This window comes from Mixophyes fleayi, chromosome 4 (genome assembly GCF_038048845.1).
Source record: "Mixophyes fleayi isolate aMixFle1 chromosome 4, aMixFle1.hap1, whole genome shotgun sequence".
Classification (NCBI taxonomy): Eukaryota; Metazoa; Chordata; class Amphibia; order Anura; family Limnodynastidae; genus Mixophyes; species Mixophyes fleayi.
This window is the reverse complement of record NC_134405.1, coordinates 62,194,384-62,211,137: the sequence shown is the minus strand read 5'-3', so window position 1 is coordinate 62,211,137 and position 16,754 is coordinate 62,194,384. Positions and strand designations below refer to the sequence as shown.

The 16,754-nt window shown below is 40.6% G+C and overlaps 1 long non-coding RNA gene across 1 annotated transcript; it reads right to left on the bottom strand.

Annotated features, from left to right (window-relative positions):
- Window positions 1–5,818: 5,818 nt before the first annotated feature.
- On the bottom strand, window positions 5,819–10,164 carry LOC142149875 (uncharacterized). Its single transcript, XR_012690898.1, has 2 exons — window positions 9,789–10,164; window positions 5,819–6,319 (listed from the first exon to the last, which is right to left on the bottom strand). It is a non-coding gene; the product is annotated as an uncharacterized LOC142149875 (long non-coding RNA).
- Window positions 10,165–16,754: the final 6,590 nt, after the last annotated feature.

Genomic DNA, 16,754 nt, shown 5'->3' with positions numbered 1-16,754 from the left:
ACGTGTCTGGCAGAGTGGAGGTTGCTATGTGATCCAGGTGATGAAGTGTTTGCCGGAGATGACGGCTCATTACCCCTACCTAATGTCCAATAACACAGGACCCATTGGCTTTAATGGAAGTGCTGGGGTTGTGTGGATCTAAGGGTGTCACAGTATTATCCCTATAACAAAATGATCACAAATGCTCTATATTAGAGGTAGGTAACGTATTGCTATACAGCTGTTGAGAATAATTAAGCCCGAGTTCTGTTAATCCCGTAATGTCCAGGGTACCAGCTGCATGGCAATGAACAATTTCTGGTAGGATTTTCTGAAAGGCAAGATAGTACAATGTCTATGTATAGTGATGAATGCATGAGACTCTGCAAAGTTAATTCATTTAAAATGAAACAAAAGAGATGCAGATAAGATGACATGATAGAGCCCTTCAGTGTGCGTGAATGATTCACAATAATAACCTACATTTTTGGAGTACATTAACTATTTAATGTCAACCAGGATGTATAGTTCTACGTCTCTCCTCCACTCTCATCACATCCTCCCATTCTCGGTTACAGGATTTTTTCCGGGCTGCACCTACTTTGTGGAATTCCCTCCCTCGCACAGTAAGACTTTCCTCTAGTCTTCAAACCTTGCGTCACTGAAAACCCACCTCTTCAGACAAGGTTATGATATTCCTCAACCATCATCTTAATTTCCCTAGATTACCCTATTACCATCCTCTACACAGCTAACGCAAGACAACAACCTTCTGACCAACATTGCAACACACACAGTCCACTCAGTACTTTTACCTTTGCAGTCTGGCTGGTCCATTGTGCAATATGATGTAGCACATGCCCTTGTGTTTCTAACTCCCATTGTCCTATAGATTGTAAGCTTGCGAGCAGGGTTCTCTTACCTCTCTGTCTGTATGTATTACCCAGTATTGTCTTATTAATGTTTGTTCCCAATTGTAAAGCGCTACGGAATTTGCTGGCGCTATATAAATAAATGTTGATGATGATGATAGTTCAGATATCCCATGTAAGCTGGTTGGTGTCAGCTTAGGATGCAAGAAATAATGCTTACCTGCCTACCTGATTGGGAAAACCTAATGGAACAACTATTCAGAAGCCATCAATTCAGAGATATTTTGCATAAATTACATAAAGTGCTTCCTGTGACACCAGTGTACAGTAAATTAAAACCAGTACGATGAAAAGCAAAAGCCGCCCATCAGTAAGTACAGTGACCATAAGAAATGAAGACACATTTTCAACCATCAGAAAAAGATAGGCAAAAAATGCATGGCGCAGCACGGTGGCTAAGTGGTTAGCACTTCTGCCTTACAGCACTGGGGTCATGAGTTCAATTCTCGACCATGGCATTATCTGTGTGGAGTTTGTATGCTCTCCCCATGTTTGCGTGGGTTTCCTCTGGGTGCTCCGGTTTCCTCCCACACTCCAAAAACATACTAGTAGGATAATTGGCTGCTATCAAATATTTACCCTATTCTCTCTCTCTCTCTCTGTCTGTATGTTAGGGAATTTAGACTGTAAGCCCCAATGGGGCAGGGACTGATGTGAGTGAGTTGTCTGTACAGCGCTGCGGAATTAGTGGCTCTTTATAAATAAATGATGATGATGGCATTCCTCTTAAATGATTATACTATACGCGGAAATGATTTGTACTTGTGATTCCCTTACTTCAAATTCCTGAGTCTTCTCGGTAACCACCCAATAATTTTGTTATTCTCATAGATACAACCATTGCAATATCTTTTCAAGAAATGTGGGAATTTTTTTATTGAAAATTCTGGCCATCCGTCAATAAAAACACTCCCATGAGTTAATAATCTTGTTAGAAAAGCAGATCCTGAAAGTATTTACTGGACCAGTTATATAATTTGTGCATATGTATTATCGTTTGTGAAATGCAATATGTAAAACATGTACATTTAAGAAAGATTATAACGTTACCGACAAGAAGTGAACAGACATGTACATGATATTCAGCAAACTTCAATATTGTTTCCAGAAAAGCAACATCAGCTCTAGGTTATCACTCATACTTTGATAAAAGCTCATGAACACTGCAGAAAACCTCCTAAACACACACAGTTGGGTCATTAAACTCTCACACCTTTTCAATACCAAGAGGAGAGCTATAAACGCCAACAGTAATACATCTCACCCAGAATGTACAGGTCTGCAAATTGTTGCCTGTCGGCAGATAGGATTGGTGCCAGAAACACTGACATGAAAAAGATAACTTCACCTTTGGTGGAGTTTTTTGGCACTATGTACCTAATGTATTCATGTATTACATTTTTGTAGCAGAGTGGCGCCATCTGAAAAATTTGAAGTTACATAAAATTAGAGATGGGCGGGTCCGGTTCCCTGAGAACCGAACCCACCCGAACTTTGGGTATCCGAGTACCGAGCTGAGTAGCTCGGTACTCTCCCGCCCGCTCCGAATCCAAATCGAGGCCGAACATCATTGTGACATCGTCGGATCTCGGGGCTCGGTTCTCGCAATACTTGAAGATTATAAATACCTGCCTCCACAGCAATCCATCGCCATTTGACAGAGGGAGAGAGCAGGGTGTAGTCACAGGCTGATTAGAGCAGGGACAGAGAATCCAATATTCTTTTTCCAATTGTTGTAACAAAAATCGCTAGAGAAGAGAGGAGGATAGAGGTTTTTTTTTCTTTTCAATATTTGGCACTCCCCAGTGCTTTTGGGGTGTCCCTCATAATTGTGCATAAATATTTCTGGCTGTCAAAAGTCATATTTGTCAGCAGTATCTTACCAAATAATTTTTACCACTTCAAGTGCTTTGCGCTCAGAATGGATTCAAAGCAGTCCACATATGATCAGAATGAGCAACCAGGTTCTGTCACCAGTCCTGATGTTAGTGTTCCCAGTACGTCATCTGGGCAAGGCGATGTCAAACTACACAGTGTTTCGAAATCAGTCCAAAAAACAAAAACCCAAAAAAATTTACTGTGTTGAAGCGAAAAAGAAGTGTTACTGAGCAAAAGTTAAGTGCCGATAAAAAAAAATTGCCAACATGCCATTCTACACACGCAGTGGCAAAGAGAGAATGAGGCCTTCACCTTTGGCTATTAGTGGCAGATCCAAAAATGTTACTGAGCCTACAAGTGGTGCACAACTACTGTTACGCGTCAAAGCCGAGCTGCAAGATAACAGTAAGGCATTAGAGGATAATGTTTGCTCTGAATCAGAAATGACACCAATCCCTGTGGAGAGGCCATCCAACAGTGGGATGTCTAATCGTGAGCATTCTGTTAGTGTACCCATAAAGAAGGGCCCTTTCAGCAGTTCTGCTGATGTGTGCCTGAACAGCCCGAGTGTAGCCAGTGATACACCAAGTGAGGATGACACTTTGTCTTTAGAAGAGGATGTGGGGGAGATTTGGGTATCCGACGATAAGGATGCGGTTGATTGTGTAAGTCCTGCAGCAGTGTGGCACCAGTGGGAGCAGTTCTGGCACATGAGGTTCTGGCACCAATATGCACTTTCTAAACACAAGCAGGGATGACGCAGGTGGCAGACCACAACAGTTTGACATCTGGGCTGGTTTGAAGGATTTGTCAAAAAAATGTGTGACCTTAACCATAACTCCAACCAATCCTACTATTAACATGCAAAGGATGGTGGAGGGCCTATCAGGGATTAAACTGTATTTTTCCTAATTTTCACTAATAATGTTTGGGTGTAATATACACCCAAAGACGAGTGCTCAATTGCTAAGAGTCATTGATGAAGAGGAAGACAATCAGGCTTGTCTGTAGAATTTGCAGGCAAATTGTGCTGCGTTATGTAGGTAACACCCAAAGAGAAGAGCTCCATTGCTCCATTGCTAATTGTAATTGCTGAAATAGAAATAATAGGGCTGACAGTCTTGGTCTAAATCTGCAGTTACATTTTATTGTACCATAGCTCACTGCGAAACAGGAGAGGTAGCATGGTTTAGTGATAATCTTCCTCAAACAATACTAATTCATCCCACCATCATAGAAGTCTGTGTAGTATGATGTAATTGCCGAGGCTGGAGTTCACTCTGTCATGCTGATTGAGTTAGAATAACAGACTGGAAGCTTTAAAAGGAGGGTGGTGCTTGAAATCATTGTTCTTCCTTTGTTAACCATGGTTAACTGAAAGGAAACACTTGCAGTCATTGCATCATTGCTTTGCACAAAAAGGGCTTCACAGGTAAGGTTCTTGCTGATAGTAAGATTGCACCTAAATCAACCATTTATGGGATCATCAAGAACTTCAAGGAGAGAGGTTCAATAGTTGTGAAGAAGGTAAAGCAAGTGCCAGGACTGTCTCCTAAAGTTTAATCAGCTGCGGGATTGAGGCACCAACAGTGCAGAGCTAGCTCAGGAATGGCAGCAGGCAGGTGTAAGTGCATCTGCATGCACAGTGAGGCGATGACTTTTGGAGAATGGCCTGGTGTCAAGAAGCCCGACAAAGAAGCCACTTCTCTCCAGGATAAACATCAGAGACAGACTGAAATTCTGTAAAAGGTACAGGGATTGGACTGCTGATGACTGAGGTAAAGTCATTTTCTCTGATGAATCCCCTTTCAGATTGTTTGGGGCATCTGGAAAAACGCTTGTCCGGAGAAGGAAAGGTGAGCGCTACCATCAGTCCTTTGTCATGCCAGTAAAGCAACCTGAGATTTTTCATGTGTGGGGTCGCTTCTCAGCCAAGGGACTGGGCTCACTCACAGTTTTGCCCAAGAACACAGCTATGAATAAAAACTTCTCCCAACCATCCAAGAACAGTTTGGTGTTGATCAATGCCTTTTCCAGCATGATGGAGCACCTTTCCATAAGGCAAAAGTGATAACTAAGTGGCTCGGGGATCAAAACATCAACATTTTGGGTCCATGGCCAGGAAACTTCACAGACCTTAATCCCATTGAGAACTTGTGGTCAATCCTCAAGAGGCGGGTGGACAAACAAAACCCCACAAATTCTGACAAACTCCAAGCATTGATTAGGCAAGAATGGGCGGCCATCAGTCAGTATGTGGCCCAGAAGTTGATTGACAACATGCCAGGGCGAATTGCAGAGGTCTTCAAAAAGAAGGGTCAACACTGCAAATATTGACTATTTGCATAAACTTAATGTAAAAATAAAAGCCTTTGACACTTCTAAATGCTTGTAATTTTACTTCAGTATACCATAGCAACATCTAACAAAAAGTTCTAAAAACACTGAAGCATCAGACTTTGTGAAAAATAATATTTGTGTCATTCTCAAAACTTTTGGCCATGACTGTATATTAGTTGTATATTCCAGCCCTGCATGAGCAGCATATGATGTTTGCAATGTCGCAGCTTATAGGATGTGTCTGTGACCCACTGGAAATCTCCTCCTTTCAGAGCGCACAATAGTCCAGGCAGAATGTCTTCTGGGGACTCTCTGAGGCAGTGGTGGCCTCAAGGATACATACATCCTACATATCTCAGCATGCAGTTTAGCTATCTCCTCCTGCAGCAAAGAAAATTGTTTACAGATTGGATATATTTATTAATTGAATGTAAAAACAAGTTTTAATTTATTTCCTTTAAAATTCATATTTATATTAATAATTATACTGCTAATAGCTTTTCATTTATTTTATAATAGAATATGTTTTGTGTGCATATTAATTTGTCTTTGTTTTGCACATACGCTATATATTGCACTCTGTTCTGTCTGTCTAGATCAGAAATATGCTCAAGTTCTGTGCTCTTTTTTTAGAACGTGTTATGTCTGTTTCTACCGTCACCAATAAAGATTGTCCGTTGCAATAAGTGTGGTTCCAACACACAAAAGAGATTTAATAGCAATAAGCTGCAAAATACAATAAGAATGTTACAAAGTATAACAAAATACATGAAAGTTTAACCGATACATTACGCTTGCGCACTGAATTCAGTAACAACCATTTATCCTGAAGTCTGCAATCAAAGACGCAGTTACTAGGTCCAGTGCTTGTTTATATACAGCTTGGTTTGAAAACAGTGATGATGTCACAAAGTACATAAGGATAACACTAGGAAAGTTCTTCATTGGTTCAGGGTTTAAGAAAGTCCAGTACAATGCAGGCCATAGGTCAGTTCAAAGGATTCCTCTCCAGAGGTGGGGGTAACTCAGTCCAACAGCTCTGCACATGTCTTTCTTAAGGGAACCGACTAAAACTGGTTTAAACAAACCCATTAATAGATTTTTTTGATAGATAATTTTGAGAATTAGTCTTATACTAATAATAACTAGCGACCGCTATGTGCGATCGCTTCTCCGATGGTACCGGATTCCTGCTGGTAAAATTTTGATTAATATAAGACCAAACACCATAAATTTCTTAGAACCTGAACCATAAATACCTTTAATGTAAATTTATCCTTATATAAATAACCTTTAAGTCTTACTAATAAAATGATGTGAGTTGGCACTTTATTGAAAATGTACTATTTACAAATGTAGAAGTGGGTGTACATGTGTTTGCTGTGTTTTCCTATATAATTGCATATTTAACATTCATACACCGATGCGTACGAATTGCAGTCGCACAGTATTCTATAATAACCAATATTTATTAATTTAAAATTACTTCATCCAATTATTTAACTTCAACAAACGCAGCAAAAAAGTTTGCGTCCAAACATGAATTAAGCCTTAGGTGTTTAATGCTATATATGTTTTTTTGCATCTGTATAGTTAATGTATAATACTGACGTGATTGGATACATTTATTTATGCATTTTTTAATTGCATTAAATAAATACATTTTTTGTTTTAGCATGTAAAAATAATTAATATATATGGGGTTTAATCATAATAAAAGTTGGTGTCAGGCTGTAATAGTTACAGCGTACCATGTACCCCCATGGGTGTGTAACACTAACCGATTTCTAAGCCACTTAAGACGTCAACAGGGAAAATCACCCATGAAAACACATCTACCAGGAAATTCAAAAGATTACTGGGAACAGATGGCAAATTGCTTCATGTGTACAACTAGGAAAGTTTGCTGTTAGACACTTATTGTCAGATTAACAGTGCAAATAACATGCACACTAATGGAGTGCTCCCTCATCTAGTTTCTCAAGAAACAAAGATATAGAACTGTGTACATATACGGTTGCCACAGCCTCTTATGAAAAGTCAGCTGCTTCATGCAATAAAATAAACAAGATTCATTACTCATCTAATAACATGTTATTTAAAGTGTACCTGTCAGCTACATGTAATGGTGTGAGTCATGCTTCATGCGTCATAGGTTCCTAATTAATTGATTGACTGCATTTCCATGATTATTAGTTGAGTCTAAAAAACAGCTGCTGCCAATCATTGCACATAAAAAAGCACCTGTGTACCTGGATGGTCCACTCAGCACACATCAAGGGTCACACCCTACTTTATAAGGGACATCCTCGCTCTGCCCAACTCCTACACTCTGCCTCTGCAAACTTCTGTTTTTCTGCAAATGCCACCATCTTGCTCCACACACCCATGCTCTTGAATGCTTGTCACTGAGTGAGTCATTAGTCTCCGTTACTCACAAGACGTAGCGGCGCCCTCCCATTCACTTTGAATCCCAATTATCTCTGCCCCCACGGCACTCAGGATAAATCATTGCAGTGAGTTGCGGATGCACTTTGATTTGGCATAATATGAATTGGAGGCACTTCTATGTTTCATCATATGATGTGGGGGCACTATTTGACATAATATAATCTTTGTGTACTATTGTTTGGCATAATACGAACTGTGGGCACATCTGTTTTGCATAATTTCAATTGGAGGCACAACTGTGGCAAAATATGAACAGGGGGCACTTCTAAACACTCTTCCCTTAGGACGTGCTAGACACACCCCTCCGGAAATGAGCTGTGGCATAGAATATCCGTTTCTAAGTTTCCGTGGGTGCACACCTCAATTAAATGTGCTGCAAACGCCTATGGTGACCACTTTATTAAGTACGTCTGCTCGTTAATGCAGATTTCAGCCAGTTGTGGCATTAACTCAATACATAAAAGCATGCAGACATGGTCAAGAGGTTCAGTTGTTGTTTGGACCAAACACTAGAATGGGGGAAGAAACGTGATCTTAGTGACATTAAATGTGAAATGATTGTTTGTGCCAGACGGGCTGGTTTGAGTATTTCAGTCACTACTGATCTTCTGGGTTTTTTCACACACAACAATCTCTAGAGTTTACAGAGAATAGTGCGCAAAACAAAAAACACCCAATGAGCTGCAGTTCTGTGGGCAATAACACCTTTTTAATGAGAGAGGTCATATGACAATTGTCAGATTGGTTCAAGCTGACAGTAATTTAAATAACCATGTGTTACATCTGTGGTACGCAGTAAAGCATCTTTGAACTTGCAGCACGTTGAACCTTGAAGTGGATGGGCTACAGCAGCAGAAGATCACACTTCGTTCACACTGTCAGCTAAGAACAGGAAACTGAGTATACAGTGGGCACTGGCTCACCAAAACTGGACAGTTATATTGGAAAAGTTGACAACGTTGGTCTATTGAATTTCAATTTCTGCTGCAATGATGGTAATGTCAAAGTTTGGCATAAACAACATGAATGTATGGATCCATATTGCCTTGTGTCAGCTATGCATGGTGTTAGTTGTGGGGTAATGATGTATTGGAATTACTAAACATGGTGGGTGTTGTTACCAATTTAGCATCGTTTAAATGCAAAAGCCTACCTGAGTATTGTTGCTAATCATGTGCACCCTTTATGGCCACAGTCTACCATCTTCTAATGGCTACTTCCAGCAGGATAACATGACATGTCACAAAGCACACATCATCTCAAGCTTGTTCCACAAACTTGACAATGAGATCAGTGTACTCCAGTGGCCTCCACAGTCAACAGATAGCAATTCAATAGAGTACCTTTGGGATGTGGTGGAACAGGATATTTGCACCATGACTGTGCAGCTGACAAATCTGCAGCAACTGTGTGATACTATCATGTCACCATGGATCAGAATCTCTAAGGAATATTTCAATCACCTTGTTGAATCCACGCCACAAAGAATTTCAGCTGCTCTAAGCAAAATTGTGTCCTACCCTAGAAAGTGTACCTAATAATGAGGATCTGATTCATGTTGTGTATTAAAAAAGAGCACAAAGAGCATAGTTCCAACTATACTCAAATCGAAGTGGATCTGAAGATGTGTTTTGATTTGAATCTGAATGTAAGTATGCTCTTAAAAGTAAAAGATAGGAGTAACCATGCTAATGACTTAATATGTGTTTAATTAAAAAGTAAAGAAATTTCTCACTATTGCAGAAATCTTAGACATATAATCACAAGAACCAGCTCATAAAAAGCATATTTATTAAAAACACTTAAACACTCAGGGCGTTCCAACCTCCCCCTTGACCTCATCACCCACGGCCTTGATTGAAATACCTCAAACTGATGGATAAGATAAATGCCAAACTCCCCTGATGTGCTTGCTCACTTTGTGGTGTTATGTATGATTCTCCCTTTCCATTTAATACAGCTGTGCTCTTTAACTTGAGTAACTATCCCCCACCCCATAAGTGGGGATCTCCTGTGTACCTCTTGTTTTACCTCACTTTTTGTTTTTTGTACAACCCTTATATGCATTTGAAAAACGTCAATAAAAATCATTGATATAAAACAAAACAAACACCTAAACACAAAATAAATAAAAAAAACGCTCTTTAAATTATTAATTCCCAGCAGTAAGTCCTAATTATCATCACCAAGTTTCAATGACTGCCTTACCTTATCAGCAGGATCCATTTCCTTCAGTGGCCACCATGGTTTCTTTCTATCCTCTGTCTTGTGTTGTATGACTTCTGGCATCTATAAGAGCAGTAGAAATCTATTGGAACCAAGTCTATTCCTCTTCAGCCGCTGACATTAGTGTTGGGAGAGCTGGCATTGGAACCCGCTATGTTTACTAAGTAATTTTAAATGACGGAACACAGCTAAATGGAAGTAATTTACATGCTGAAGATTATCTTTGTTATCGAAAATGGAACCCAGGTTTACAAGGAACTGAACAAGGCAGTTTAAAGGTATCTCTTTTCACTTAGACTAACACTCCTGGAGAAAGGAATATATTGAATGATTTGTATGAGCTTGATTAGGACTTACTCCTGGAAAACAAGCAACTAACATTCAATTAACACTTAGTGTGGTTTTTAGTGACTTTGGGCCTGAGTCATTAAGGAGAGCAAAAAAAGGAGTAAGTTTGCTCCTGGACAAGCCATGTTACAATGCAAGGGGTGCAAATCAGTTTATTATTTAGCACATAACTTAAATACTGGCTGTTTGATCATGTAGCACACAAATACTTGATAACTTTATTTTTCCACTGAAATTTAAAGTTGATCTAGGATATGCCCTATCCCAGCTATAAATCTGTACCCGCAATTTAAATTTACATCCCCCTCCAATGCAACATGATTTTGCCAATGTGCAAAGTTACTTATTTTTATGATTTGCTCTGCTTAATGACTCAGGAGCTTTGTGTTTAGGTGATTTTAATAAATATAATGTTTATAAGCTAGTTCTTGTGAGTATATGTCTGATAAAATTTCTGCAATAGCAAGTTTTTTTTTTACTTTTTATTTAAACGCATATTAAATGATTAGCGCTGTTTGCTCCTATTTTTTACTTTTCGTGTATTGAACTTGGCATTGTCCTTACCCACAGCTGTTTGCACTCATATATTCAAATAATTAAAGATCATCACTGGACTTTTTTTCATTTGTAAGTACGCTCTGTCTAAACGGTACTTGCCTTACGTAAACATACAGAACAGACTGCAGTATACGCACAAGGTCAGAACGCATACAAAGCAATATTCTATTATAAAATAAATCAACAGCTATTACCAGAATAATCATTAATATAAATATGGATTTTTAATAATTTTTCTTCATTTTTTTCTTTTTAAATTTAATACATAAAGCAAGATGCTTTCAGTGTGTACTGTACACACAATGCATTTTGTACAGTCTATCTTACATACACATATTCTGTACTAGCTGGTAGCATGTATATGTGTAGTTGTTAATACAAAGACTATGCCATGTCATCATCACTGTCAGTCAGCACTTACAGCTGTCCTGTAGCTGGTACAAGTAATATGGCTGAAACTGAGCATACTCACAATAAACTCAGGACTTGAATGGGACGCATCTGCATCGGAACGCCCTACATTGCCTAAGTTAGTCCGTCCCTTCCCTCTCCCATTCCACCACTCAAGTCGCAGGCTGTTGTTTCATTTGTGTTTGGACATGAATTGCATTTTTTTGGTATTCATTGGCATAAGGTCTATTTCTGAGTCTGAAACCATGTGGTGTGATTTTTTCAGCTCTTGCGATTGAAGCAGAAAGACTCTAGTGATCCCTTTCTGCGTCCTCTTAACTGCCATTGTCTCACTGCCTTATAGTGTACTGTTATTTGTTGTTATTGTATGCTGTGCGTATTTATGTTAATTGTTATATATGTTAGACAATGTATTCTTAAATGTCATCAGGTGGAGTGTTTAATCAAGGATAAGATGGATTAAACAATTAGAGTATGCAGATGCAGATATAAAACTTTTCATGTTTAGCCAACAAGGTCATTGATATTCTAGTATCCTGGATTAGACTCCTAGGCACCTTCACCACAGGGAGCCAATGGTCCCCAATCACCATAGGAAGGACACTCAGGGTTAAGTCTTACCGTTTCCCCACCTATCACAATTTGACTACCTCCCCCAATGTGCCCATCACTAGCACCACCAACGTGGGAATATTGAAGGGGATATTAACTGTGTTTGGGAGTATTGATGAGTGTTCATGGATTGGTGACTAGGAAATGTGCTTCCGTCACATATGTATGTTGTGCCTGTAAAGAATCGTTTCTGTCTGGGGATTGTATATCCTCCTGTCTGTATTGCCATCTACTGAATAAACTGCGTTTCGGTTGCAACAATGTGCCTAGGTGATTTCAAATATCCAACTAGGACATGCGGTTCTCACACTGAGCATGCACAGAGTTATTTCATGCAAGATCCACAAATGGACATATGTCCAAACATGAATCAGGCCCTGAGCGTATGTTAAAAGTAAATGTGTTGTTCTACAATGTCATAAAATAATGTGTCATACTTACATGTCTTACATTTATCTATCTTTACGCTGTAATTGAAGGCATTGATGATCTGACAAGCAGGGCCTGATCAACCAATGGGGTGATCAGGCTGCAGTCCAGAGTGCTGGATCCTGGGGGGCGACGCCAAATTTTTTGACTATTTTCCCCCCCCATTTTTTTTTATTTTTAGTCCCTGTGGTGGAAAAGAGAGGACACTCACCAGTTCTTCGTAGAAATTTTATTTACTTACTAACATCAAGCATACTGTATAATCATAGTCAACGTTTTGGTCCAAGTAGAATCTTTATCTAGACCACCACATGGAAACAACGTAAGAACAGTCTGTTAGAAGTCACCAACAGCTCCTTTAAGTAATAATGAGGTTATTTTAACTTTTTATTTAGACATTATCATCTACAGACATAGACATATAGCAGATTGCTTACTATCATCTCATGTACTACTGAGATGATAGTAAGTGGGGTCCGTGCATTGGCTCTTTAACTGCAGTTGCATTTTCAAGTGATGTCATGTTCAGCAGTCGAGAACATTTGGGGTCGGGAAGTTACTGTGACAGTCTAATGGTAAGTCGCTGTTTCTGTCCTGTCGGGGTGTCAGTGTTCGCGTTTAAATGTCAGTCTACTCAATGTTTGTGTACTCATTATCGCAAAATCGTATCACACCCTGTAGGTTATGGCAAAAAAGTAACAATACACAGTACAATAATACAAGACAAATGTACAATCAGGGAAGTAGTATGTATTAATTTTGATCTTTCATTATTATGAATTAATTCATTTTCATTAAAAAAAAATGAAATTGAGGTGTGTGTGTGTGGGGATGGGGGGGTGAATGAACAGGGGAAGAGGGTCGCTGTTCATAACGAATGAGGGGTAGTACACAAAGAGGTAAGTAAGGCAGTCTTCTTAAGCGGGACTCAACTTTATGGGTAGGATACTAGCAGAAAATAGTACTGATGTGCTTTACTGAGTGGAGTGGATTTAGGATCACAGGAATAGCCAGGGAGCTTATATCTGGTGGAATTTAACCTCCTCATGCAGATAGTAGGTAATCTTCTTTATGCAGGCAATAAAACAAATACAGGATTTCAAAGCACAATCCTGGGAACAGTCGCTCTACTTCCAATTAGACTTATGGCAGCAGCTAGAATACGAAAAGCAAATTTTGCCGATTTCCTGTCAGCATCCTGGAGGGGCTAAGAAAGGAGAAACGTTCATGGGGCAGTGTGAACACGACACAGAGCGAGAAGAGGAGGACTCTAACTTAGAAGGAGGATATGTTTGGGGCTGGCACCCATACATGTATAAACGTATCCGTTTGTCCACACACACCAGCAGGCAGAGCTAGTAGAGGAGAAGACCTTGACAAGTTTATTTGACGTACCACCTATAGTAACCTTTGTATGCTTTCTATTTAATTAGTGTAGAAATTGAACTGGTGGGAACATTTTATCTAATATTTTTATTATCATATTTTTTTTATAGTGTACTGCAGTGCTGTACAAAGAGCATACAACAAAACAGTAAATAGCATTACTGGACAATAAGATAAACACAGCAATTCAAATCATGATACAACTAGTAGCTAAACTGAGCACTGGGGGTATAGCAACATACTAGAAGAAGGAAGAAAGAGAGGTGGGAGAATGATTCAGCGTAAACTGAAACCTATGACCATGAGTATGGGCACTGCAAATAGGATCGGAGCCACTGATAGAGGTGCAAAGACAAGGAAGATATGGAGACCAAGAGCAGAGAGCCCAGAGGGGAGGTGCAAAACAAAGCCGCATGAAAAAGGCATAACTAATAAAAAGGAAGTCAGGAGATAAGAGGGTTCTCGCAAAAACTTACATGCTGGTTCCCATGTGCAGACAAACAGGAGACACATAGGAGTGAGTCAGTATAAGGGTGATCTAAAAATCATATAGGTGGGTTTGAAACAAGTGTGGGTGACATGAACATGACAAAATGAAAGTGGGTGAGGAATACTTTACATAAGTGAAAGGCACACAAAAAACATGATAAAGATGCAGGATGTAGTTAAACAGAAATATTTAATGAACATGGTGGTTTTCAGGGAGTTTTGAAGCTTTGCAGGCTAGGGGATAGCCTGATAAAATGAAGGTGGTCATCTCAGAGGGGAGACAGCAAGGGAAAAATCAGAGAGGGTGGGACGGAGTATGGATAGAGATGCGATTGGAGATATATGGAGCAGTGGTGTTGGAGAGGGCTTTGTATATGAGGATGAGGATTTTGAAGAGGATTCTGTATGGGAATTGGAGCCAGTGTAAGACTTGGCACAGAGGGGAGCTGTGAGAGTTCAATCTTGCCACATCGTTAAGTGTCAATTGAAGATGAGCGAGATGGGAGCGGAGGATGCCAGTAATGAGAAGGTTGCAGTAATCGAGATGAGAAATGATTAGTGAATGGATTAGAATGTTGGTGGCATTGTGGGACAGGAAGGGTCTGACATGGGCGTTGTTGTGGAGTTGGAAGCGACAGGATTGGGCAAGAGATTAGGTTGAACTTGATGGACTGGTGTCCTTTTTCAACCTCATCAACTATGTAATTACTACATTATTGGATGTGGGAGTGAAGGAGAGAGAGGAGTCAAGAATGATGCCCAGGCAGCGAGTTTGAGGGACAGAGGATATAGTGGTATTGTCAATAGTGATGTACATGTGGGGAGGGGAGGGGACTTTTCAGGGAGGGAAGTGAATGAGTTCAGTTTTGGCCATTTAAGTTTAAGAAAACGTTCGGACTTCCAGCAGCAGATGGCAAAGAGGCAGCAGGACACCGGAGAGAAGAGAGAAAGGGGGAGGCCAGGAGCGGAAAGATAGAGATGGGTGTTGATGGCATAGAAGTGATACTGGAGGCCAAAGGAGCTCATGAGTTCACCATGACAGGAGGTGTACAGAGAGAAGAACAGAAAGCCAAAGCTCTGAGGGACTCCTACGGGAAGAAAGAATGGTGGTAAGGTGGAGCCATTGGTAGAAACATAGAGTGGTTGGAGAGGTAGAAGGTGAACCAAGACAGAACAGAGACAGAATGACCAATTTTGTGATCGATGCGCAATAGGATTGAGAGATACATTGTGTCAAAGGCAGCAGAAAGACCAGGAGGATAAGCAGGGAGACGTGGCCCTTGTCTGATGGAAGATCACTGGTGACTTTCAGCAGGACAGTTTCAGTGGATTGGAAGGGACAGAAGCCAGATTGGTGAGGATGGAGGAGGGAGTTGTCAGAGAGGTAGCTGGTAAGTCGGTTGTAGACTAGCCACTTGTGTTTTTTGGGGCAAAGGGGAGGAGAGACCTGAGGCAATAGTTAGACAGGGATGTGGGATCAAGATTGTTTTTTTAAAGAAAGGGTGGGTCAGTGGTAGTAAAGGAGGAGGGGAGGGGAGGATGAGGAGGGTAGAGGAGGGAGTTTAAAGTGATAAAGAGGCAGCTGGAGCTGGAAGACAGGAAGATGAGAGACTTTAAGAAGGATCATTTGATATGGGATAGAACAGAGCTATAGAAGGAGAGGATGAACTTGAAATGTAGCAAACCTTCCAGGGACAAGATTTCTTCCACTGGCATTCGGCAGTATGCAAACATTTTTTAAGAAAGCATTTTGGAGTACCAAGGTTGGGATTTGGAACAGCAGAGAGTCAAGGACAGTGGTGAAGGTGTAGTCATAGATGGAGGTCATCTGGTTAGGGCAGGCCTGAGTAGATGCAGGAGACAAGGAAAGAATGAAGGAGAGGAGATGATGGACAGAGAGTCGGAAGGGAGAGTTGGAGAAATTAGAAAGATCACATTGGTGGGAGAAGGGAGGTCACGGCAGTGACTGAGGCAGTGGGTGGAGGAAAAAGTTAATTGTGAGAGGCCAAATGAGGAAGAAAGGGCAAGAAGTTTGTTGGATCCCGGGTCAGAGGGGTTTTAAATGTGTATGCTAAAGTCACCCAGGATGATGGAGGGAAGGTCTGAGGAGAGACCTCCTTCCCAATAGTCTTAACATCCCATTAGTCTTCCTCATGGGGGGGCAGGTTCTTTTCCCACTCCTGCTTGTGCCTACATCCTGGGGTCAATATAGCATCGGGGGCAATACTATGCAATTAAGAGATCATGCCTTTTTGCAGAGGAGAGGAACGACATAACTTTTCAAATGGAAAAGCTGGCCTGCCTGACCGGAGAGACCCTACAAAGTGTCTTAAGTTGTATATAGTAAAACAATTTCAGGTTGAGATTAGGGAATTTGTTCCGCAGGTCATCAAGGGAAAGGAAAGTTCCTTGGTGTATGAGGTCTCCAACAAATTGTGCGCCCGAATAATTCAGGTCTCAGAAAAGATGATAGAGAGCCCCATGGGGAAGTCGGCATTTCCCCAAAGAAGTAAAATGTATGGGGAAGAGGGCGTGATATCTAAGTTTGGCTTGCAACTCTCCCAAATCTTAACCAAAAACGTTAGGATTGGGGAGAGGTTTACAAGAACAGCTCTGACTGTTTGGGAAGGCCCCAGATGCAGGAGAGGGATGCCAGTATGAGGCGACTAGACTCAATATCCACCCACGATAAGGAGGACAGAGGGGTAAAGGAAG